Source organism: Mesocricetus auratus, unplaced genomic scaffold (genome assembly GCF_017639785.1).
Source record: "Mesocricetus auratus isolate SY011 unplaced genomic scaffold, BCM_Maur_2.0 Super-Scaffold_100024, whole genome shotgun sequence".
Lineage (NCBI taxonomy): Eukaryota > Metazoa > Chordata > Mammalia > Rodentia > Cricetidae > Mesocricetus > Mesocricetus auratus.
The window spans coordinates 14483368-14509413 of record NW_024429205.1 but is presented as its reverse complement, the minus strand read 5'-3'; the positions used below and the strand labels follow the sequence as shown (position 1 = coordinate 14509413).

The 26046-nt window shown below is 46.6% G+C and overlaps 1 long non-coding RNA gene across 1 annotated transcript in view; it reads left to right on the top strand.

Annotated features, from left to right (window-relative positions):
* The window catches only part of LOC110342629, a 55168-nt gene extending 29555 nt beyond the window's left edge, over positions 1-25613 (top strand). Inside the window, exon 3 of the long non-coding RNA XR_005870833.1 lies at positions 24753-25613. This is a non-coding gene — a long non-coding RNA (uncharacterized LOC110342629). The remainder of the gene's footprint in view (positions 1-24752) is intronic.
* Positions 25614-26046: the final 433 nt, after the last annotated feature.

Here is a 26046-nt window from a genome sequence, read left to right as displayed (position 1 = left end):
CCCGCTCACACCTGTAATGCCAACACTCAGGAAGCTGAGGCAAGAGCCCGGTCCAGACTGGGCTCTGTTTGAGATCCTCACTCAAAAAAAGAACAAGGTGTAGCTCTATTCCCATGGAAGTCGTTTTGAGGCTAGGCTACTTAGAGGCATTTCAGCCACCAGCTCCAGAAACTATGCAACACCCACCTTACACCTTATTCCCAACAGAAGAACCTCTTCTGTCTTCAGAGGTTAGAATGGAGCAGTCTCTTTCCCAGCCTGCCTTTGGCCGCCATATGGGCGCCTGACCCAGCTCTGCCTGCTGAGGTCTAAGTGAAGGCCCCTCGGAGCTTTTGAGAAAGTTTCACTTCCACATTTAAAGACTAAATAAACCCCAGAAACACCCAACATGTTCACCAAGGAACTAGCAGATTAAAACCCAAAGTGGTAGACACATACAACAGAATATTATTCACCTCTGCAAAAAAGGAGAGTCCTGTCAGACTCCACAGTGTGGAGGAAGCTTTAGTTGGTTGAGCGAAGTCACAGAAGGACGTGTAGGACACACATCGGTCTCTATGAGGTGTTTTCTAGAAGCCAAGTTCATAGAAGGAGCACACAGAATGTGGCTGTCTGGTGAAGTGGGGGACGGAGCTGCTCCGTGGGTAGTTTCAGTTTTGCAAGTCGAAAGGGTCTAGAGATGGTTACGCAACAGTGTGCCTGGTTATCACCTCGCAGCACAGCTGAAGTGATGCGTTCTTTATCATCGCTTGGAGGCGTTGCACGCGGGTGATGGTGACGGTTGTGCAATGCTGGAGTGACTGAATCACCCCCTTTATGAGGAGTCACCGCTCCAGACAAAGCGTTTTTAAACAGACCTCTATGTAACTCACTCTCGATGTCTTCAGATAAGGTCACCTGTGTGTATGAATCCCAGTGCTCTGGCAGCCCTTTTGTAGTCATGAGGGAATGTGTCTAAAAATCCAAGTCCAAGCGGATCGGGAGAGAATACAGGAATCTTTAAAACGTCCCTGGAATTGCCTTCCCCTTGAATTGGTTATGTGAGCTCAGGCATTATACTCATTTTAAAAATTACATTTTAATTTATTGTATGTTCACGTGTGGAGGTCAGAGGACAACTTGCAGGTGTCTCTTTTCCTGGGGTTCGAACTCAGTCCCTTGAGCTTGGCACTGAGCCATCTCATCGCTCCTTATCCCCCCCCCCCAAGACAAGGTTTCTCTGTGGCTTTGGAGGCTGTCCTGGAACTAGCTCTTGTAGACCAGGCTGGTCTCGAACTCACAGAGATCTGCCTGCCTCTGCCTCCTGGGTATTGGGATTAAAGGCGTGCGCCACCACTGCTCGGCCTCCTTATTCATTTTTAATTGGGGTGCTTTGTTACTTGCACCAGGAGCACAGGAGCCAGAGACTTCCTTATGTAATCAGCACTGGAGACAAAAGGAGAGAAATACAACTTCCAGCCTGTGATTTATCACTATTGAAGATTATTTTCAGGTGCCACGTGAAACCGTCCACTGTTCCACCCCAGATCTGCATAAGCAGGCATCCTACAACCGGAGAAACTATTGTCCCTGTGCAGAAGGTCACAAAGCTAAGACACTAAATCGACCCTGTTCCAACCTCTGAAGTCACACTAAACAGAGTGCTCCGAGTGGGAGGAGGGGTGTTCTTCTCATCGTTCCCACCTTGGGACCCTCACTCCCTTCTTGCCAGTGACACTCTTCTAGGATGCAGGTGTCGGATATGAACCATGCATCTTGTAGCCTCCTGATACAGCTGAGCTAGAATGGAACACCCTACGGGCACCATGATGAAATCTGAATGGGATAAACAGGGAGATAAACAGGGAAACCAAGGATCTGGCACAAGGTGGCTTTCCCCAGCCCATCTCGAGTGCGGGCAGAGTGTCCGCGGTTCTCTACCTTCTCCCGCAAAGCCACCACTAGCCTCTTGCCCCCTGCCTGCCTCCCCATATCAGTACACCAGCACTTACCCTGGTACCTTGGGGGCCGGCCTCCTTTCTTCCTGAACCTGTTTGCTGCCTATCTAACTGTAGCTCTACCGTCCACGTCCTTACCTCTCACCTTGCCCTGTGTGTCCTGGCCTCTTTAGCAACCCTGTTGAAAAATGGTCCTTTGGCTTTTTTTTTTTTTTTTTTTTGGTTTTTCGAGACAGGCTGGACTCTTGGGCTCATGTGGACCTTGGGGACATTGCAGACCAGCCTGTGAGACACAGCTGACCCCATGGGAACAGAGGCTGCTGCACAGCTCTTCTGGGATCTGCCAGGTCCCCACTCAGAAGTCACAGGAAAGCTCCTGCAGCTCTGCCATCTGCCATCCAGACACATTCCAGAACTTTGCTTGGCGTCGAGGGGATGTGTGACGCAATGGACATTTGGGTCCAGAGGACCTGTGTTTAGACCCAGGCTTCCTTCTCTTTTAGCTCCAGTGTCTTTAAAAGCCACTCACTACAGAGAGGTTCCAGGAGGAACCATAGGGACATTGTGTGAAAAGGCATTGTTCCTATGCACCAGTGACCAATTTAGGAAGATACACAAAAAGAAAAAAAACGTCTTTCAAACAATTAAAACTCACAAAATGAAAGACATTAAGAAAATCATATAAGGTAAACCCTCAAGGGGTGATGTAGACAATCTTAAGAAATTGCACTATCATGCAGATATCCATTCAGATATTACAACATAGCACACACATTCATTATCTAACCAGGAGTCTTAGTGATGGCTGATAGTCACACTAAGAGGGCAAGCAGAAGACTAGACTTATCCCACCAGACCTCAAAACTGCTAGAAAGGTAAACCGAGGCACAACGAAACTTTGAAGTGTCTGATTTGTAGATTGGACCACCCAAAGCCACCACAGGAGCAATGGAGACTCTCATAGCATGAGCAAGGAAGAAAAGCAAAGGGTAGGGTTGACTCAATGGCTGCTTGGCTTGTCCCATTGTGAAGTCTCTGCTCTGTAAGTTCCTTAGTGGTTGGGCTTGTGTTAGTTTTCCTAAGTCTGCAATTCAAGCAAGATTGAGATCATTATAGACCTAATTGGTTTTGTTTGCTCAGGATTGGTTTCCATTTTAGTAAAATTTAGTAGGCAGAACTTCTGTGTCCTGGAAGCTGCTCCCAAATAACCACAAAGAGGCTTAATATCAATTATAAATGCTCAGGCAATAGCTCAGGCTTATTACTAACTAGCTCTTACAACTTAAATTAACCCATTTCTATTAAGCTACATTCTGCCACATGGTGTTACCTCTCTTTCATCATGCACCTCCTGTTTCTTCTCTGTATCACTCCTCTGACTTGGCCCTTCTTCTTCCCAGTGTCCTTAGTCTGGTTCTCCCACCTAACCTTATACTGTCCAGCTATTGACCAGTCAGCTTCTTTATTAAACTAATCACAGCATAATTTACACAGTGTAAAGGATTATTCCACAATGAAGTTATAAGATTGCCAAATAATATAGGAGAGGTGTGGTAGTCTACAATCATAATCCCAGTACTCAGCAGAAGTTAGAGAGGATTCCCACAATTTTGAGGCTAGCCTAGGCTACATAGTAAGTTTGAGGCAGCCTGAGCTACAGAGTTAGACTCTGTCTCAACAAGCATGATGTGTGTGTGTGTGTGTGAGAGAGAGAGAGAGAGAGAGAGAGAGAGAGAGAGAGAGAGAGAGAGAGGATATGAACAAATAGTTGGAAACTTAGTATATGATGAATTTGGTGTTTCCAATGAGTAATAGAACACTCTGTTAACAGCTACAGAGTTAGACTCTGTCTCAACAAACATGATGTGTGTGTGTGTGTGTGAGAGAGAGAGAGAGAGAGAGACAGTGAGTGAGTGAGAGAGAGAGAGAGAGAGAGAGAGAGAGAGAGGATATGAACAAATAGTTGGAAACTTAGTATATGATGAATTTGGTGTTTCCAATGAGTAATAGAACACTCTGTTAACCATATTGGAAGAATGCTGGGCAGTGGTAGCATACTCCTTTAATCCTAGCACTTGGGAGGCAGAAGCAGGTAGATCTCTGTGAGTTTGATACCAGCCTTGTCTACAGAGTGAGTTCCAGGTCAACCAGGGCTACATAGTGAATCTGTGTCCCAAAAAACAAAAATATTGGAAGAAATAACAACACATTATGAGGTCACATTGGTTCTACCTCACCCTCACCATAAACTCCAGATCACACACACAGCTAAATGCTTCTTTTAAGAAGACTGTTTTCATGATTCTGGAACACAGAAAGTTTATGAAGTAAATGAGATTTTACAAGGTGTAGAATAGTTATTCTAAAACTGTATGAAAATGTGAAAGAACAAGAATGGGACAGTCATTTCTGAAAAGGGTGACTACTTTATAGTTTTGAGAGAGGGTCTTTTATTGTTTTTATTTGTGTGCGTGTGTGTGTGTGTGTGTGTGTGTGTGTGTGCATGTGCACATACATGGCACACATTGTGGAGGTCGGAGGACACCTTGTGGATGTCATTTCTCTCCTTTCAACATGTCGGTCTCAGGGATCATACTCAGGTCCCCAGGCTTGATGGCAGGTGTCTTTACCCCTGAGCCATTTTTATGGAATCTTGATAATTTGCACAGACTGCTCTCAAACATCTGGGCTCAAGTGATCCTCTTACACCAGCCTCCCTGTAGCTGGAATTATAAATGCACACCCCCAGATTTGACAATCAATGGGGATTAACCAATGTAATTTCAAGATGGTTCATAACTACAATAATGAGGTCTGTGAGTCACTGGAAAAGGGATGCAAGTTTGAGCCAGTGGGACAGAACAGAGAACAGAGAAATAGACACTCACACATATGTCCAAAGTAAAGGTGGAGTCACTGGGCATTCATGGGAAAGAAGGAAGGAGAGAATGGGTTTGGTGGGAGGAGAGAAATAGAGAAAGAGACCCCTTGGATCGAGTTAATGAATTTTTAAAATTTTATGTGTATGTGTGTAGATGTCAGAGAACAACTTACAAGAACCAGATCTTTCCTTCCACCAGGTACTCAACACAAGCTATCAGGCTTAGTGCTAAATGTGTTTACTGCTGAGCCATCTTGCCAGCCCTGACTTGAGTTGATTTTGTTTTGTTTAGTTTGGAGAGAGGGTTCTACTATGTAGCCTTGGCTGGCTTACAGTTCACTGTGTAGGTCAGGCTGGCCTCTAATTCACAGAGCTCTGTCTGCTTCTACATCCTGAGTTCTGGGATTAAAGGTGTGCGACTGCCCTCGAGTTAATTTTTAAAGAAAAATCAAACTATAGAATTTTTAGTGGGAAAAAGGGGGGATGTCTGTGACCTGGATCTGTCAAAAAGTTCTTAGCTTTGCCCTTCACACTGGAAGTGGCATGCAGAAGAGGGAACCTTGGTAAATTGGCTTCATCATGTTTTAAAACTTTTTGAGAAAGGGAATGGAAAGATAAATCTTATGTGGGGAGAAAGTATTCATAAAATACATTTCTCATAAAGGACTAATATCCAGAGCGTCGGAAGACCTTAAAACCGAGCAGGAGCAACAACGACAACAAAACGAATCAAGTTAAAAAATGTGCAGAAGACACAGAGAGATACTTCAGCAGAATGTGCTTTGTGTTGGCACACAAAGATGCCCGGCCTCTTTGGTCGTCAGGGAAGTGACAGTTAAAATCCCACGAACTACAGCACTATACATCTATCAAGATGACCAACAAAGATGCCCGGCCTCTTCAGTCATTAGGGAAATGACAGTTAAAATCCCACGAGCTACAGCACTATACATTTATCAAGATGGCCAACAAACAAACAAAAATCTAGTGACAACATCAAACACTGGGCAGTATATAAAGCGATTGGGTCATTTGTACCTTGGAGGTGGCAGCTGGAGAAGGTCTGCTCATTTGAAAGCAACTTGACTCTTTTTTTTTTAAATAGAAGCTAAACAAGCAACCACTACAGGATCCATTGTTACACCTCTGAATGCTTATCGGGAAGTGAAATTTAGGTTCTCGTGAAAACCCTTGCACACCAGTATGCACCGTGAATTCTTTAGTAATATGCCCAGGTTGGACACAATCCAGACACTCCTCGGTGAGTGAATGGTTTAAACAAAGTAGGGTACATGAACACCCTAGCAACTGAAAGAAGCAAACTGCTGATCTAAAGAACAAATTGACCCTGGAGGTCACATGCTGTTGGCTCTATGCACAGAACATTCTTTTTTTATTTATTAAAAATTTTATTTTTAAATTTAAATTCAAATTAGAAACAAGGTTTCTTCACATGTCAATCTCATGTCCCGCTCCCTTTCCCTCCCCTCCTCCAGCCCCCTCCCACCACCCACCCGATACCCCCTCCTTTCCCCAGGGAGGGTGAGTTCTTCCATGGGGGTGTCCATAGTCTGTCATTTCATCCAGGACAGGGCCTAGACCCTCCCCCAAGAGTCCAGGGTGAGAGTGCATCTCTCATTGTGGGACGGGCACCCAATGTTCATTTGTATGCCAGGAATAAATACTGGTCAACTACCAAAGGCCCCATAGATTGCCTAGGCCTCCTCACTGACACCCACATTCAGGGGGTCTTGATCAGCCCCATGCTGGATTCCCAGGCATCAGCCTGGGATTCAAGAGTTAACCCTTGTCAGGTCAGCTGTTTCTGGGGGTTGCACAGAACATTCTTGAGATGACAAAGTGATAAAAATGTAAAACAGAGCTCTGGATACTGGAATTAGGATGGAGTGGTGTCCTAGTTTGATTTCTGTTGCTTAATGAAACATCCTGATCAAAAGCAACACGGGGAGGAAAGGGTTGATTTGCCTTGCAAATCAACAGGTCACACAGTTAGTCCTTGAGGCAGGAACTCACAGCACATCCACAGTTAAGAGCAAAGAGAAAGTAGGCGCCCTTGCTCACTGCCTGCTTTCTTTCATGTAGCTTTTTCCTGTCTTACATAGTTCGTGACCCCTGCCTAGGGAACGGTGCTGCCCACAGTGGGCTAGGTCTTCCTACACCAATCAACAACCAAGACAACTTCCCTCTCCCTCCAGACCTGCCTACAGACCAACTCAAAGCGAATGACTCCTGGGTGGCTGTAGTTTGTGTCAAGTTGATATTTGAAATTAACCATCACATGAGGCTTGAGGTGACAAGGAAGGGAGAGAAATGTGGGTGTGACTTGAAAGGGGCAGTGTGGAGGCTGTTTGTGGAAGCGAACATTCCAAATGCAATGTCCTGGGTGTGCCGTTACATCTAAAACTTAAGCATTAGAAAAAACACTCTTTTTATAATTAGTAATTGGAAAACCTTGTGAAATAAGACACTTAATACAAAAATCTGCTGAGGGAGATATCAACAGATTCACCGAGAGGTACGCTAGTGAGTGCAGTGGTAAGAGGCAAAGACAGGAGATTTCAATTTGAGGCTAGCTTAGGCTACATAGCAAGACATCCTGTCTCAAAAAACAAACAAACAAAAAACAACAAAGCACAAAGCCTAAACAACACACAGGAAACTAGGCAAAAGTTACTAAAAAATAAATACTTAGCTGGGCGGTGGTGGCGCGTGCCTTTAATCCCAGCACTCGGGAGGCAGAGGCAGGCAGATCTCTGTGAGTTTGAGGCCAGCCTGGTCTAAGAGGGAGTTCCAGGACAGCCTCCAAAGCCACAGAGAATCCCTGCCTTGAAAAACAAAATAAATAAACAGACATCTAAGCAGTCACAAACCTTTGAAAGGATATATTGTCCCCCAAATTAAAGGGACTGTGAGTCAAAGTTATGAGAAGTCATACTTTATTCCATCAGAAATGCAGACTAGGAAGTTTGCCCCAGGTCAGGGCTGCTGAAGATGCAGGCAGCACCCTCACATTCTGTTGGGGAGTATGAATTGGTAAAGTCACTTTGAAGATAGAATCAATTAAAATAATTTTGACCCAACCAGCCTACTCCCTGGAGTGGTGTAAATCTCACCACCTCGGTGTAGTGGGATCTGCATGCACACCCAGAGATAAATTGAAACACACACATACACACACACACACACACACACACACACACACACACACACACACACACACACACACACGCTTTCCAGAGGTAATTTTCATATTAAATTCATGACCACAAATCACGTGACACAACTGGTAATCCTAAAATCCTTCCTTGGTGCTATTACCTATTTTCCCCCCACAGTGATTATTTTATACAGCTCTCTACCCCCTCACATCTCCTATGTCCCCCCCACCTTGTCATAGCCAGATCTTGACCTTGTTACCACATAAACAAAACAAAAAATAGTTCACAGACACCTGGACCTCCCGATAGGAACTCTCCAATCCACATCTGCTTGTGGTACATAGACATAAATGCAGACAAAACACCCATACACATCAAATAAAATTAAATAAGAAACCTAAAAAAATGTTGTTGTTGTTTTTTAAAGAGAAGTGCCATGTGACCCAGCAACTCCCCTTCTAAGTATACAACCACAAAGAGCTGAAAGGAATAATCCAAACACACACTTGTACAATGTGAATTACAACACTATTCATGAAAACAGCAAACAAGAGGAAACAATGCAAATGTCAGTAACAGAGGGGTAGGTAATGGAACACAGTCTTCAGATCAAGGGAATACTTGGGGACTGAACCTCAGTTTCACGAGTGTAAGGCAGGCGTTCTGCTATCCATCCTTGGAAAGGAAAGGAATACTGACACATTGTACAGCACAGAAAACTCTGACAAGATTTGCCTAGTGAAACAAACTAGGCAGAAAAGGACAGATGTTGTATAAGCCCACTTCCATGACCTGGAATAACCAAAGCCACCAGTGAGGAAGTAGAAAAGGAGGGAGTGGGGACACAGTGTTTAATGAGACTGCGCTATTACACTAAAAAAGAATTAAAGTGGTCAATTAGGGTTATGTGTGCTATGCTTTGAAGAGCATACCTTCCCAGGGTTCACAGGTATCTTGGCACCCAGCATGGCAATTTTCAGAGGCAACTGCAACCTAGTACAGGGTAATTAGGTTACACAGGGCGCTGTCCTTGGAAGGGATTAATGTAGTTCTCACGGGACCCTCAGTTGTCAGGAGAGAGGGTTGCAGTCTGGGGATGTAGCTCAGTGGGCAGATTGCTTGGGTAGCATGTATGAGGCCCTGAGTTCATTCCTGGGGTTATATAAACCCTGGGGGTTCATGCCTGTAATTCCTACACTCATGAGGTGGAGACAGGAGGATCAGAAGTTCAAGGTCATTGCATTCATCTACTATATAGTAGGTCCAAGGCTACCTTGGGCCATGTGAACCCTGTCTCAGAAACAAACAATATACATATAAATTGAGATAGATGGATAGATGATAGATAGATAGACAGGTAGATAGATAGACAGATAGATAGATAGATAGATATAGATAATAAAAGACTAAACTGGTTCCTTTCAACTCTGTCTTCCCATCTCACTATATGAGCTTTTCTTCATGTATACAACCCTCTGTGATGCCAGTCACAATGTGGTGACCCAGATGAGAGACACTTGCCCATCAGAAACTGAATTAACAGAACTGTCCAATTGGGGACTTTCAGTCTTCATAATCAAAAGCTAAATAAAATTATTTTCTTATCAATAAGGCTTCCAACCTCAAGTATTTTATTATAGTAACTAAACACTGGCTGATAAAGCACTCCACACAGAGAGGACTTATTATCAGTCTCTCTCCCTCTTATTCAACACACACAACCGATTATGAAAGCAGGTTTTGGTTTTCTTTTTTTAAAATCAACTTTATTTTCAGATACCCTCTCACCCAGTTAGCATTAAAACAGGAAGAGAAGTAACGTTGGGATCTAAAAGATGGCCATTAGCCTTTGCCTTCTGGATTCTGCATTCTCTGTGCTCCAGCAAGCTTTGCACAGTACCAGAAACTGTGGGATTTGGAACACCAGGCAACTCAGGGTAGCCTATGCCCAGAGTTGTGCCCATGAGCAAGGCAGGCCCGTTAGGCCCAGATGGCAGAACTTGCCAGCAAGAAGGAAGTGACAGGGTGGTCTTTGGGATATTCATTTGCCAATTAGCAGTTTCTCTCAGCCCAGTCTCTGGCTTCCACATGTCCAGGGTTTAAGTCTGCCCCTGTGCAGCTGAGGTTTGCATCCGGATCTGCAAGGCAACCCTTGAAAAGTCAGCTACAAACACCAAATGAACCTCGGCTCCCGAGCAGTTTTCCACATCACACATCCCCTCTAGACACTCACAGCCTGAGTCTTCTCCATATGCTTCAGGAAATGCACCAGGAATAAATCAAATTAACTCCGCCAGTGTCCCCTCACTTAAGGGACCATATGTCTCCCATCAAAACTGGCTACAAGGCAGTGAGCCGCCTTTCCCGTGAGCCTCATACCCTTATTGATTTTCAGGCTGAAATTGGGATTTTTTTTCTAGTGGCAAAGAAAAAAAAACAAACAAACCACAAATTGACCATCTAGATACAATTTTTGAAAATCTTACTTAAGGTCTAGAAGACCTAGGCATGTCATGTATGGAAAGATGTAAGCACCAGAAGAAACACAATAAGATACATGTATTAATGTCACAGGCCTATAAGAGAAGACATGTCATTGGATGCTATAGTCAAGCTAGTCTCGTGTGTGTGTGTGTGTGTGTGTGTGTGTATGTGTGTATGTATGTCTATGTGTGTATGTGTGTGTATATGTGTGTGTATGTGTGTGTATGTGTGTATGTGTATGTGTGTATGTGTGTGTATGTATGTGTGCATGTGTGTGTATGTGTATGTGTGTATATGTGTATATGTGTATGTGTGTATATGTGTATGTGTGTGTATATGTGTATGTATGTGTGTGTATGTGTGTATATGTGTATGTGTGTGTATATGTGTATGTATGTGTGTGTATGTGTGTGTATATGTGTGCGTATGTGTGTGTGTGTGTGTGTCTGTGTAAGGGGAGTGGAAGGCTGAAGTACCAGGAACCCGGTGTAATACCACTGCTTCTCTTTATGCCAGGCTGAGCCCTAGCAGCCCTGAAGCACCAGGCCTGTGGCCAGCAAACTGCAAAGCTGGAAACTTGTCTCCAGTGTGTGTGGGTTGAGACAGTGGGGCGCTTAAGAGATAGGGCCTGATGAAATGTAACCAAGTCTGGGGTGTCTAGTCACATGACTCTCAGCGTTGTCTTCATGGAGGAGGTGACAAGTCAGGGGACTGGATTGGTTCCCAGGAGAGTGAGTGAGTCTCTATAAATGGGGTTTGAGCACCTCTGCTCACTTTCCCATACCTGTGCACAGTGCCTGGGTCATGCCCCTGGTAGTTCTCCATCTGCTTCCGTGTGGGGCTGTGATGAGGCTAGGGAGACACCCAGGGTACCCATGCCGTGATGTATTGGACCCTCCAGCCAACAGAATTGAGTGTCAATGTGTGTTACTCACCCACAGGTACTCTGTTACCTAAAACAGAGGAAGTTCATTTAAATACCCACTGTTTTTCAGTGCCTTTCTCATAAGCGATTTTTTGACAATTTTCTTTTCAGTTCCTCTGAATCCATTACCATAAAAATAACTCAGAGGTTTGGGCTCTGTAAGACTTTTCCACTTACTCACTCAACACATTTTTCCTTCCTTCCTTCCTTCCTTCCTTCCTTCCTTCCTTCCTTCCTTCCTTCCTTCCTTTTTTTGTTTTTTTTTTTGTTTGTTTGTTTTTGTTTTGAGACAGGGTTTCTCTGTGTAACAGTCCCAGCTGTCTTGGAACTTTGTAGACCAGTCTGGCCTTGAACTCACAGAAATCCGCCTGTCTCCTAAGTGCTGGGATTAAAGGCATGCACCACCACTGCTTGGCCAACACATTCTTTTTATGTCTCTAAAAATATTACTATGTATTATATAAAAGTAATAGGTTTTGTTAGGATGTTTTCGTGTATTTAAAGTATATATAACATACTTTGGTCATACTGACACCCCCATGTACATGGAGTTCTTAATTGACTTAAATAATAAAAACCCGGAGTCAGATATAGAGGAAAATTCTGCGAGATCAGAGAGAAGGAGCAAGCCACAGCCGTTTCTTACCTCCTTAGCATCTCAGCAGACAAGGGAGCGGTTCCAGTTTCTCCCTGCTTATATCCTTTCTCTGCCCAACCATCTCACTTCCTGTCTGTCTGTGCAGACCTCCAGACCTCTATGGTTAGCTTGTGGCAAGCTCACCCTCTGATTTTCAGACAGGCTTTATCTTTACAAGCAAGATATCACCACATCCCCATCACACTGTCTTGTCCCCAAATTCCCATTTCACAAATCCTCTTCCTCCCTGCAGGCCAGAAGAGGGCACCTGATCTCATTATGGGTGGTTGTGAGCCACCATGTGATTGCTGGGAATTGAACTCAGGACCTCTGGAAGACCAGCTAGTGTTCTTAACCACTGAGCCATCTCTCCAGTCCCCCCTTCCTCCTCCCAAACAGCCAGCCAGCCAGCCAGGTAGCCTCCCAGCCTCTCAGCCTCCCTCCCTACCTCCCTGCCTCCCTCCCTGCCTCCCTGCCTCCCTGCCTCCCTGCCTCCCTCCTGCCCTGTCTTCCTTTCTAGACTGGCTAGCCTGTGAGTCCCTGATATCCACTTGTCTCCTCCTTACCAGTATTGGGATTAGACTCATGCTATTATGCTCAGCTATTTTTTTTACATTTATCCACTTGTTTATTTATTGGGGGAGCGCCTGCCATGACACGCATGTGGGGGAGCGCCTGCCATGACACGCATGTGGGGATCAGAGGACAACTTGTGGAAGTCAGTTCTCTCTTCCCACCATGTGGGTCCTGGGGATTGAACTCAGGTTGTTGGGCTCTTTTGTGGCAAGCTCCTTTATGCACTAAGCCATCTCAGTGGTCCTTCTCCCAGCTTTTCTGTGGATGCTGGTGTTTCAAACTCAGGTCCTTTACCCACAGAGCCACTGCTACAGGAGTGTTCCTTGCCTTCGCAGAGCTTCGTCTTGTCAGACCTTTGTAAACAGATAGACAGTATCACCCATTATCTCCCATAGTGTGCGTATGTATGCATACCTCAGAGATAGTGCAAGTTTTGTTCCAGACAACCAAAGCAAAGCAAATATGGAGGTAAAAATGAGTCACATCCGGTTTTGTTTATGTTAGACTGTAATCTGTGAAGTGAGCAATAGCACTGTGTCTAAGGAAACAGCACCTAGAACTTAATTAAAAATACTTTACTGCTGAGCTGGGAGATGGCTTAGTAAAACACATGCATTCCATGGATGAGGACCTGAGTTTGGAAAATGCTTGTACTCCAAGGATGAGGACCTGAGTTTGGAAAAATGCTTGCACTCCAAGGATGAGGACCTGAGTTTGGATCCCTGGAGTCCATGTAAAATCTGGGTGAGTTGTCATGTGACTACAACTCCTGTTGGGAAGTAAGAGACAGGTTAATCCCTGAAACTCAGAGGCCAGTCAGCCCAGCCAATAGATGAGCCCTAGGTTCACCTAGAGATCTTGTGCCAAAAGTGTAAGTTACGGAGCGACTGAGAAAGACACTTGATATCTACCCTCATCCTTCATGCCCGTGTACATACATCCATAGACACACACACACACATACACTCAAGAAAACACACAAAGAAACCACACACACTCACACATACACACACATATATACACATACACATGAGAAAATATACACACATATACATACACATAAGAACACACACTCACTCAGACGTGCATATACACATACATGAGGAAGCACAAGAAAACACACACACATACACACACACACACACACACACACACACACACACGAAACTACTTTTTATGCCCACACATAAAAAGCAACTCCCTATTAGAGTTTTATTACAAAACCACGGTAACCCAGTCACAACCTTAGATGCCACTTCTAACTCTAGCTGTCACCCTTCTTCCTCCACAGCTGTGGACACTTCCTCCATTGAAGAAACCCCCTCAAACCCATCTGTAAGGGATGGAGTCAACCTCTTCCCCAATCTTCCCAAGGTTGCGTTTTTACCTCTCCCACCAATCATTATTGTTTTAAAGAGCAGCTCACACTCTGTGAACCATTTCCATGGAGCTTCCTAATTACTTTGCCCATGTTCATCAGAGGGACTGCTATTTATGGTAGCTACAGCCTTATTAAATGTGTTTCTTACATCATAAGATTTGGGAGTCACTTTACTCATTAATCCCTGGGATGTTGTGTTAGCATACACAAAGACATCCGTGTCATAGCAGAACTCTGCCACAGCTCTTGGGTGACCAGGTCAATTGTAAGAATATTTTAAGAATAACCTCCCTCCACCCCACCCTGATGCCAAGCAATAGATTTCAACAGTGGCATTACGATATTCAGTTGGCCATATTGTGGGCAGATGTGTCGTCTTCTGAGTTTTTTATTGTTTTGTGTATAGAGCACAGGGAGACTACATTTCATGTAATTCTCTTCTTAACATTTATTTGTGTATTTAATTTTTATTGAGGATGTGGGCGTGTTCACACACACATGTGCATGCCACATCTCATGCGTGGAGGTCAGATGACAACTTTTCTCTTCTCTCTTTCCACCATGTATGTTCCAGGGATTGAACTCAGGTCATCAGGCTTGGTGGCAGGTGGCTTTACCTACTGAGCTATCTTATTGGCCTTGCTGGTGATTTTTCTTCAATATTTATATGTTTTTAATTTACCTGTGGTATGTGTGTGTGTGTGTTTTCTTGCACATGCAGGCTACAGAGCCCAGAAAAGAACGTGGGATCCCAAAGGGTTAGAGTTACAGTTATAGCTAATTATGAGGCTTATCCCACAATGTGAGTGCTGACAACCAAATTCAGGTCCTCTGTAAGAGCCCCAAGTGCTCTCAAATTGCCAAGCTATCTTTCCAGCCCCCTGTTTTGAAAAACCAAAAACCAAACCAACAAAGCACGCTTCTCTGTGTCATGAGTCATGCCTTTCTGGTCATGTGTGTGCTTGCAGGAGAGCACGTTTAATGTCCTTTGGGAGCTTTTCATTGGCACTCATGATGTGGCCATTGACGGAAAAACCCTGGCCTTCAGCATGTCTCAGCTTTTGACATGCCTTCCTCAAGAAGCTTAATTATGTCTAGCTTTTGGTTTGAAGTAAGGGATGGTGTGGCTCTTCCATCTGAAGAAATACTTGGAGGCCATTGTTGGGTTATCAAGTGACCTCATTCCCATACTCCTATGTCTCTAGAAATGGAAGACCTGAGTAGAAAATGGGGCACAGTCTGCTGGCGGCGCAGTCAGGACACATACAACATTTACCGTCATGGTTGCCTCATGCAGGTGTGGTTCCTGGTGCCTTGAAAACAATTAAAGCAGCGACATCAAGGAACATGGATCCCAAATCACCACGACAGGCATCACGACAATGAGAAAGTTTGACGTATTGTGTGGGAGCTGTGAGGCTGAGCACAGGCTTCTGGGAAAATGGTACTGAGAGACTTGCTTACTGAGGGTGGCCGTAAATCTTCAATGGGTAGCCGACACATTACTTCGTGTGGTGCCTGCCTGGTGGAGGGACAAGACTAGGTGTGCCTGTCTGTCCCCTATACACTATAAAGAAATAAGCAGGTCAGTGAGAGAAACATCGAATGACGAGGAGGGCATGGCTTCCAGAAGGCGGTAGAGAAGCAAACCATGGCGTGGAGTCTGAGATGTTCGTCCGTTTGATCGTTCATTCGTTCGTTCGTTCGATCGTTCCTTCCTTCCTTTGTTCATTTACTCATCCTTTTGGCAGATGCTGAGAGTGTTGTCTGTGGTTCAGGCACTGATCTGGGCTAGGTATGGGGTTGTTTTAGGAAACTAGCCGTGTCTGTTTTCCTGTGGGGTTTCCTTCTCAGACTTAATGAGTGAGGCTGCAACCTCGGGGCAGGCAGAGGTTGACTGGAAGAGGGGAGCTGAAGTGGGGAGGAGCTACGTTCCCCAAAGCTACAGAGAGACACTATCTGCCTGGAGCCCAGGAGGCAGGAAAAAGCAAATCTTGTCTGGTATTCAGGAGCCTTGGTCACAGTCTGTGACACTGGGTGCCAAGCTTGCCATCACTACAGTGTTCCATCCCTGACATTCCTGTTCCCAGATATAACACTTGTATCTTTTTTAAATTTATGTTTATTTTATGTGCATTGGTGTTATGCCTGCATGTATGTTTGCATGAGTGTGTCCCTTGGAACAGGAGCTAGAGACAGTTTGAGCTGCCATGTGGGTACTGGGAATTGAACCTGGGTCCTCTGGAAGAGCAGCCAGTGCTCTTAACCTCTGAGTCATCACTCCAGCCCCATAACACTTGTATCTTACACCTTGTGTCCTGGGGCTTGCTGGACTTGGCATCGTCTGGTAGACTGAGCCTGATCGTGCGTATTTATCACAAACGGCAGTAGTCTTCGAAAGCCGGTCCACTTGTAGTGGACCTAGGGCGCAGAACTTCTGTTTCTCTCTCACATTCCTCTTCTAAACCCTGCAGCATGCGTTTATTTCATTTAAAAGATGCTTAAGTTACGCTTACTGATTTATTGTGTGCTTGCGCACCCGGCCGCTGCACACGTGTGGAGGTCAGGGGAAGAATTTCAAGAGGTGGTTCTCTCCTCCCACCACGTGGGTCATGGGGATCAAACACCGGTCTTTAGAGTTGCCAGCAAGTTCCTTCTCCTTCTGAGCCATCTCAAAGGCCCCGACACATTATCTTTAATTTTCACAAGCCGTTTTACAGATGGGAGTGCCGAGACTTACAGAGATACGTAACTTAGTGCCGGGTCTTGTTGCATGCTCTCTTCAACCTGCCAAGTGAACCATTCATCCCCACCCCCACCCCTGCACACCTGACTCTTCTTCCTCCCACAGTGGAAGGGTTGGTGCGGTGGTGGGGCATGTAGGTGTCAACGGAAGAGAGTCGAGCACTGTTCTGGGACAGCGAGCCCTCCACGTGTGCTCTTTACCACACCAAGGCACGTTAATGATGTCATTTAACCCTCCCAGCCAGCCTGTGAACTTGTGCGTCCTGGTGGCCGGCGTGCTGTTGGGGGACAGTGAGTGAGGTGGGGTCGAGGTGCCTTCCAGCTCGTTCGTCAGAGTTAAGATCTATTAGCTGTCTTTTGAACCGGATGCTGTCCCTTGACAGGTTCTATTTCTCACCACGTGACCACTGGGAACCTCAGACTCTTTGGTAGGGTGTAATTGCCTCCATGTGGGGGTCCTGGTGTTGTCTCCTCCTCCATGAACTTGCCCAGCGTAGTACTCAGAGCTCAGTAGACAGGCCTCCTCAATGGTATTTCCTCTCATTTACCCCTTATTCAATTTAGAGTTTTGCTAAGTGAATTTCTGTTAAGCAAGGGATATCTGCTCTCAGATTTCACTAACTGCTACTTTCAGGGCAAGGGGTTATTAGTGAGACTTCCTCTTGCAGTGGGTGAGGAAGGGCCAGGGAAATGGAGGAGAGGGCATTCCAGCCGCAAGGGTCAGACACCAACCCGGAAACAAAGAAACAACAACGAGAAAACCCAGGCCTTTGTCTTGTCTCTTTGTTGGGGACCAAAGTCATGCATGTGTATGTATGTGAGAGCCCCTCACGTGACTGCGCCAGTACTTTAAAGCCGGTGCCTCTGAGCTCTGGTCTCAAAACAAAATAATTGCATGCAGACATCGCTTTTGATCACATTCTAACGCCGATTTACAGCTCGGCTTCCTGGTAACCCCGAAGAAAGCCCTAATCAGGGAGTGTGCAGCAAAGCTTAGAATTTTGAGTCCGTGGGAGTGGGTGTCTGCAAGCGCACATTTGCACAAGGGTGCAGTGAGCTTGATTTGCTCGTTTTAGTCCCCCTCCCCAAATTAAGTTCTCTTGTGGCCGCTGAGGTATTTCGCTGTGAATGGCTCTGTTGAGCACTGGAGGGAGAAGACAATTTTTTTGTGGTTTGCTGCGGGCTAGGCAGTTTTTCCATTCTGTTCTTTTTACTGTGATCATGATCACTTCATTACCTACCCCTGACGGGCTCTCTTTAGGTCCCCGTCTGTTTTTAATAAGAAGCAGACGAAAAACAAAGTTTCGGTTGTGTTTGAAAGCTTCAACATTTCCCCCCCTGAAATAATAGGTTAAAGAATTTTATTTGTCTTTTGAGGTTCTGAGGTTTGCTCAGAAAATTCTCTCACCCAAACCTCGGGGCTACAAGGAAGCCATTCTTAGAATATAGTAACGAAAGGCAGATTCCTGGGCTATGCCCAGCCACTGAATCTGCAGAAGCCAAGGAGAGGCTCAGGAACCTGTACTTCAAGCAAGTATTCCAGGTGGTTCCTTGGAATAAGGAAAAAAAAAAAGTTCAAAGTTTGAGAAGAGAGTGCAGAAGGGGGAAAAATTCGTCATCCAATATTTCTTTTTAATTATGACATAATTCAAATACCATCAAACTCACCATTTGAAAGCATACAATTATACGATTTTAGTATAGTTACAGGTTGTCTAACCACCACTATCCAGGTCCAAATTCCCATCTTCCCCACAAAGAGTCCCATACCAAATAGCAGAGTCTCTCACCCTCTCCGTAGCTGTAGGTAAACACTAATCACCTCCTGTCCCTTTGGATTTGCTGGTTCTGCACATCCCACATAAATACACAACTTATGACCTTTCGCGTCCAGCATCTTTCCTTTAGAGTAATGTCTTCGAGGTCTATCCGTAATTGCAGCATTTCCACTTTGTTTATGTATTGCTGGGACTCACAGGGGCTAGATATGGGGGGGGGGGGGGGTCAACCAAGGACACTTCTCCAATAGCTCAGGGGTCAAGAGAGAAGGGAGGACGCGGCCCGAAGTTGAATGAGTGAATGCATGGAGGCAGCCAGTGTGGGTGTGACAACGACGTGGACTGATGCACACTGTGATGTGAGGGGTACTGTCCAAACCAGGGTCAGCAGGGCCAGTCACTCATCCAGTACACATCAGGTCTGGGTCTCAGGTGACAGACGACACAGTCAAGGCTGGGAGAGGTAGCGATGGTGTGTGGTAGGGCGCGAGACCCCTATCATACGAAAAAAGCAGTAGTGTTGGAGCTGGATCTGGGTGTTTAATTAATTGGGCCACACAGCTGATAGGTAATGGGGACAAGTTACCTAAACACCAATACAGAAATGTGTGACGTGGGCTCAGGGATAAAGAAAGGATCAGGACACCTGTTGTACTTACTTGGGCCGGTTCTTTGTTTTGGTGTTTAGAGACAGGGTTTCTCTGTATTGCTTTGGAGGTTGTCCTGGAACTCGCTCTGTAGTCTGCCTGCCTCTGCCTCCAGAGTGCTGGGATTAAAGGCGCGCACCACCACCACCCAGGGTACTTGGGCAATTCTTATCCGAATTGACTATATGGCAAGAGTCACCTGAGGTCTTAAAATATCAAAGTCAGGACTGGAGAGATGGCCCAGTAGTTAGAGCAATTCTATCTTCCAAGGCACTTAAGTTTGTTTCCCATCCAATGCCCATGTTGGGTGGCTCACAACCGCCTGTAACTTCGCATCAAGAGGATCCAACTCCCTCTTTCAGGCTTCTGCAGGAACCACCCCCCCAAACATATAAATCTAAAAAAAAATTTAAAAAGTCTTCCCCTGTCTTGAGAGGCCCTGGCTTTGTTTTAACTCATTTGTTTTGGGATGAGCCAAGGCAGCAAGGTTCAGTTCATCACAACTCCCTAGTGATTCCCACAGTGAGCCAGAATTCAGACCCACTGACTCCAAGGGTAAATGAAAGGAAGACAGACATTAGCCTGAAGCATCAGCCTGGAAAGGGACCACACATAATTGACCACATCAGTTATTGACAAACTGGCATATCTTTCCATGAAAGCGGGTACCACTGTGTATTATTAAAAGTCAGGAAGCATCATCTGGGCTCTTTAAAACACTGGGTTGGATGTTTGCCTTAAGCTATGGAAGACATTGAGTTCAGACGATGGGGTTTGAACTTCAGAAAGTTCTGGAGCAAACCACAGGTGTAGAATACAATTGGAGGTGGGGAGGGTTGAGTTGGGGAGACAGAGACACTGAGCAATGAGAGGCATCTTTTTCAGGGCTACTCCAGATAACCCTTCAACTCTGATGGAAACAGGAGCTTCCTCATGTCCCCAGTGTCCTTACCTGGGATGCGTGGCTGACCCAGCCGGCCATAATCAGGCCATGTCCCTGAGTATTTCTACTTCTTGGAGATCCCGGACTCATGCTGCCGCCCCCCACCCTGCCCCGCCCCAGGTTGTGGATCATTGAGAAGGACTGTCTTAGCTGCAGCACTTCTCAGATGCTATCCTGTCCAGCTAGGACCCAGAGTACTGAAAATGTGTGGCCATGAGCAAGACTACCTGGGCAGACCCATGTGCAGACCTTCTTTCCCCAGGAGTTGTCCTATCAAAGCAGTGTGGACACTGGCTCAGTTTTGTCTACACTGCTGATGGACATCTGTTCATCCATCACCCTCTGGTGGAAAGCTTTGGCTTCAGTGATGGAGAAGGAGAGGGGAAGATGAACACTGGTCCTTCACTCCCAACTAGCAAAATGTATGCTCACAGAGGCATGCTCTAATGCAGCTTCTCTCTACTTGCAATCAGAATTTCTGCTAGGACCCAGTATACCCTGATTTCCTTGGTAGGGGCATCTAAATTACAATTCTCATCACTGTGATAAAATACTTGAAAGAGGCAACTTGAGGAAGGAGTTGTCTTGGCTCACAGTTTGAAAGGCTACGGTCCCTGGTGGTGTGGGAGCCAAGGTTGTGGGTGCAAGCTCCTGTCTTTGGTGGTGGCAGGAGCCTGGGGCTGCTTGCTTACATCTTGGTGGATCAGGAAACAGAGACACCAGCTGCAAACTGCTGGTCCAGGCTACAACTCTAAGCCTCCCCACCCCCAACCCCACCCCCAACCCCACCGTGATCCACTTCTTCCAGTTAGATCCCAACTCTAAAACCCGCCCAGCCTTCCCAAACAATACTGCCAGGGTGCATACCCGAGCCTGGGAGACACATTTCACATTCACACCACAGTAGGGAGGTAAGGGCTAAGGAGTACAGATAGATGAGACTTCCAGCTAACATGGGCATTTGGGAGTCTAAGCGATCATTAAATAAAGAAAATGGAATGTGGGCACTTCTGTGTGTATTGGGACAGGAGGAGGAGGAGGAGGAGGAGGAGGAGGGGGAGGGGGAGGAGGTGGTAGAGGAACAAAAACTCTGAAAGGTTATACAATAGAAAGCCATTAGTCGCTGCCTCAGCTGGTAAGAGCTAAGGTGACTGTGTTCCTTTCTTCTCGTTGATCTGTTTTCTATCCCCCACTACAATGATTGTGTACTTACTTGGGTTATTAAAAACACTTTACTGTGGTTCTCCCCCCCAAAAAATAATTGGTATCTAGAGGCCACAAGAAAAAGCTGTGTCTGTTCCTACTTATCCTAGGAAGGGGAGGGGAATATATCATGTTTTAGAAGGATGTTGTTCAATCCCAAATGGTTAAAATAGAAGAGCTAGGTGCCTTCTGGGGGTATGCCTGGTTGTCTGGGGAAAATAAGTTGCACACCTGAACTTGAATTGATGGGAGAGATGGAGTCGCAAGTGGAGTAGGGCAAGGGAGCCAAAAAGATAGAAGCAGAAGGAGGTACAGGCGTGGTCATAGAGTCTCTGAGATGCTGCCTTGGGGCAGTGGAATCCAAGGCTGCTCATGCACATGGGGAGCCTCAGGCAGGCCATATAAGGGAAGCTTGTCCAGCAGCCTGGCAGACATGTCCCTCAACTTACGTCTTAGAAAATGCTGTAATAAAACGACCTCAAACATCTACCAACCAAGCCGATTGTTCACTGGTATGACGTCATCTTAAATGTGACAGGAGAGTTCATGGGGAGGGATAAGGAGAGGAAAATGGAGCACCCTATCCAGCGAAGAGACTAAGTGTGTGGCCAGACTGTGTGGTCAGGTGGGAGAGAATGGGGAGGTCCAGCCATTGTAGACTGGGACAAGTAGGAGGAGGTCCGGATTAAGGACAAAGGAACCCGAGGGAAGAGGGCTGAGATATTCAAGCCTGAGCCCATACAGTGCATATGTGCAAATTAGGGAAAGGTGCCCATTGAGTGAATGCCTCTTGGCACTCGGGGATACGGGTGAGTGGGATGTGATCTAGATTTTATTCTTCTATTTGTCCCTATACCCAGCTGTCCTCATTCAGGTGACAGCTTGCACCCATGGCAATAGAGATCCCAGGCAGTACAACCATGGCTTTCCTCATACTACCTCAGGCAGATGCTAGGTAGGGTATGGGATCTGGGAAGGGTTCGGGATAAGGCATAGTGTGGCCACAGGACACAGGTGAGTGGGTGGAGGCCCAAGGCAGAGTTAGAAGAATAATGATAAGCTAGAGTGTGAGGCAGGGAAACTGAGGCAGAATCCCATTTGTATAGACAGAGGAAGCATGGTAGGCACACCTCTACTTCCACAGCGCCTCTCTGGCCATGCCAGGCATTCCAGGTGCTTCTGGAATATTCTGCCTATTTAGTCCAAGTCCAGTGTAACCAGGAGGGAGCTACAGCATCCATAAGCAGGCCTCCATAAGCACTGGCGGGCATGGGGACAGGCAAGGGGCTGGCCGACTAGGTCTAAGATCTCCTAAATGCTCAGCCATCCTTTACGAAGGTGGCTGTTCTGGATAGTTTTATGCCAACTTGACACAAGCTAAAGTCATCTGAGAGGAGGGGACCTCAATTCAGAAAATGCCGCCATAAGATCAGGCTGGAGGCAAGCCTACAAGGCATTTTCTTAATCAGTGATTGATGGGGAAGGGCCCAGCCTGGGGTAGGTGGTGCCATTCCTGGGCTGGTGGTCTTAGGTTCTATAAGGAAGCAGGCTGAGCAAGCCATGGAGAGCAAGCGCGTAAGCAGCATCCTCCATGGCCTCTGCATCAGCTCCCGCCTCCAGGTTCCTGTCCTGTTTGAGCTCCTGTCCTGACTTTCTACAGTGATGGACTACAATGTTTAAGTGTAAGCCCAATAAATAAACCCATTCTTCCCCAAGTTATTTTGGTCATGGTGTTTCATCAAAGCAATAGAAATGCTGCCTGGAGACAGTGGTTTTCAAATCTGAGCATGTGTTAGAATCGCTAAGAGGTTCCCAACGCTCTCCAGTGTCCTCCTCAGCTGGTCTGGGGTTGGGGGACAGGGTTTGCATTCTGCCCTTTTATTCTGAAGAAGATGCCCCTTATTTGAACTTGTGATCCTCCTGCCTCCACGTCCTGAGTGCTGGGATTACAGGTGCGTGCCACCACATCCGGTTTATGTAGTGGCTGGGATAGAACCCGTATGCTAGGTAAGCAAGCACTTACCAGCTGAGTTGTGTCTTCGAGGACCGGAGGAGAGTGCTGGGTGTCCTGCTTTCTCACTCTTAGTTTTGTTCCCTTGAGATAGTCTCTCACTGAACCTGAACCTAGGCTGTAGGCTAAAGCAAGCTCCAGTGGTGCTCCACACAAGACTAGGGTTATAGGCAGGTGTGCTCTCAGTCTTATGTGTGTGCTGGGATCTGAACTGGGATCTTCAGGCTGTGCATCAAGTGTTCTTACACACTGAGTAATTTCCTCAGCTGTGTGTGTGTGTGTGTGTGTGTGTGTGTGTGTTGCCTACACTATCCTCCTTGTTTTTTGAGACAGGGTTTCTCCTTGACCTGGGGTTCACTGAGTAGGCTAGGCTGGCTGGCCAGCAAGCTCCAGGGATCGCCCCAGCCTTGAGATTGTAAGTGAACCCCACCAAGTTCAGCATTTTAAAGAAGTGGGTTCTGTAGATCACACCCAGGTCTTTGTGCTTCCGTGGCAAGCCCTCTACTGCCTGAGCCATCTCTTCAGTCCTGAATATTGTATTTCTAACAATACAATTCCCAGGTGGAGTGGATACGGTTGGAGCAGTGAGTGGCTATACTTAGAAACTCACTGTTCCAGAAACATTTCCTCAAAGTCCAAGGCCTTGAGGGCTTGCTCCTCCATGTGTCTTTGTTGGATTCAGGGGTCCAACAATGGAGGCTGTCACCCAACCCCCAGGGGTCACCTTTCCAGGCCTCTGTGGGTCTGTATCTCTATCCTTTTCCTGGCTGCCCATTATATGCTTCTATCCCGTTCTTTCTCCATTTTGTCTCAGTCTACATGTCTCCCAAAGGGTGACAAGGAGGGTGTATTGGTTACTTTCCTCATTGCTATGACCAAATACCTGACCAGAAGCAACTTAAGGAAGGAACGGGTTATTTGGGCTTACAGTTTAGGAGTGGGAATGGATATAGGGAATCTCAGAGGCTGGTGGGAATGGGGTGGTCACGTGATCTCCAAGTCAAGGAACACTCAGTGACCCAGAAGCAGGGGGGGCGCGGCAGCGGCGGGAGGGGGGTGTTAAGGCTATTAAACCTTGAGACTCAGCCTGTTCCTTCCTTCAGCAAGGCTCCACTTGCTAAAGGGTCCACAACCTTCCAAAACAGCCCCACAAGATGGAAGTCTTCAAAACATAACTTTATGGGAGACGCTTCATAGTCAATGCACCACAGAGGGCCTGGGGCGATCCCAGGACTTTCTGCTGCCCTGGTGCTTTGTCGTCTTAGAAGCCAAGCCCGGGATTTATGGAACCATGCCTTTGGAAGTAAAAGGGACCAGCGAGCAGAGATCAGCCCCCGTGAAATCTCAGCTGAGTTCTAACTGAATGTAGTCTCTGACCTAGAGGAGTTCCTGTCCCACTAGGAGTCTCAATTTGCCTCATCGTAGGCGGCCCCGGATGCTTCACCCCAGAGATCCTTCCCGAAGACGATGGATCTGAAGAGAAGAGAGTGTTTGCCGAGGAGTAAGTGGGAGTAAAGATGACATCATTATGGTGAGCTGGGCTGGAAGTTTGGCGTGAGTCACACATGACAGGAGGGCAGGGAAAGGCTTGACGGGGGAGTCATGTGGTCATACCATGGGCCAGAAAGCTGTGGCTGGCAGGCTTGAGGATTCAGGGGTGACAAACTCTTCCATAGTGCCATTTAACCTCAGGTCCCAGGGGGTAGGGGTGGAGCTTATGGCTCTGAAGAACTGTAGGCTCTTATTGGGAATGGCCACACTGAAGGGATGGCTTCTGGGCCCTGGCCCAGGGCCTTGTGGGTACGTGACTAATGGGAGGTCTTCATGCAAGCAAGCCCTGCTGCAAATTCCCTACCTCACAAACCTTCCCAGCCTCATTGAACCACTTGGCTTCAGCTTCAGTGACAGGGCTGTCTTTTACATATGTCTCTAGCTTCTGTTTGCCTCTTAGTACATCATAGATGGATACCGGGACTTGATGGCTTCTGTAGCCCATGAACAGCCCAGGTTAGTCCAGTGGTGGACACCCAGGGGGACCTCCAAGAGGGAAACCATCCATTGTCATCAAAGGGTAGAGCTGAGGGGTCTGGTGTCTCTTCCTGTCTGCTCCCTGATTGTCACTTTGTCTTCTGTGGCTTTTGCTGGGCTCCTTTGGTGACTTTGCTGAGATACGGGGCTCAAACCAAGGCTCACCACCCGGATGGAGACTCATCATGCAATAGCACAGATCCAAAAACCCCTCCCTTGGGCACTAGGCTGGTGTCTGGGAGGCTTCGCTTGTGTCTGTCTCACAGCTGACTGCGTACTCTTGTCTCTTCTCTAGGGAGGCTCCTTGTTTGTCACTTGGCAGCTGGTGTGTGTGTGTGTGTGTGTGTGTGTGTGTGTGTGTGAGAGAGAGAGAGAGAGAGAGAGAGAGAGAGAGAGAGAGAGAGAGAGAGAGAGAGAGAGAGACCTTAGGGTATTTTGCTGTTTGGTTGATGGCGTGTGTGTGTGTGTGTGTGTGTGTGTGTGTGTGTGTTGGGGGGGCTCACTCATCTGTCAGTTGACAACTGTTATCCATGTGTGTGGGGGCATGTGTGAAACCTTAGGGCATTTTGTTGTTTGTTTGGTGGTGGTGGTGGTGGTGGTGGTGGTGTGTGTGTGTGTGTGTGTGTGTGTGTGTGTGTGTGTGACAGGGTCTCTTACTGGCCATGAACTTACCAGGTATAGGGTAAGTCCC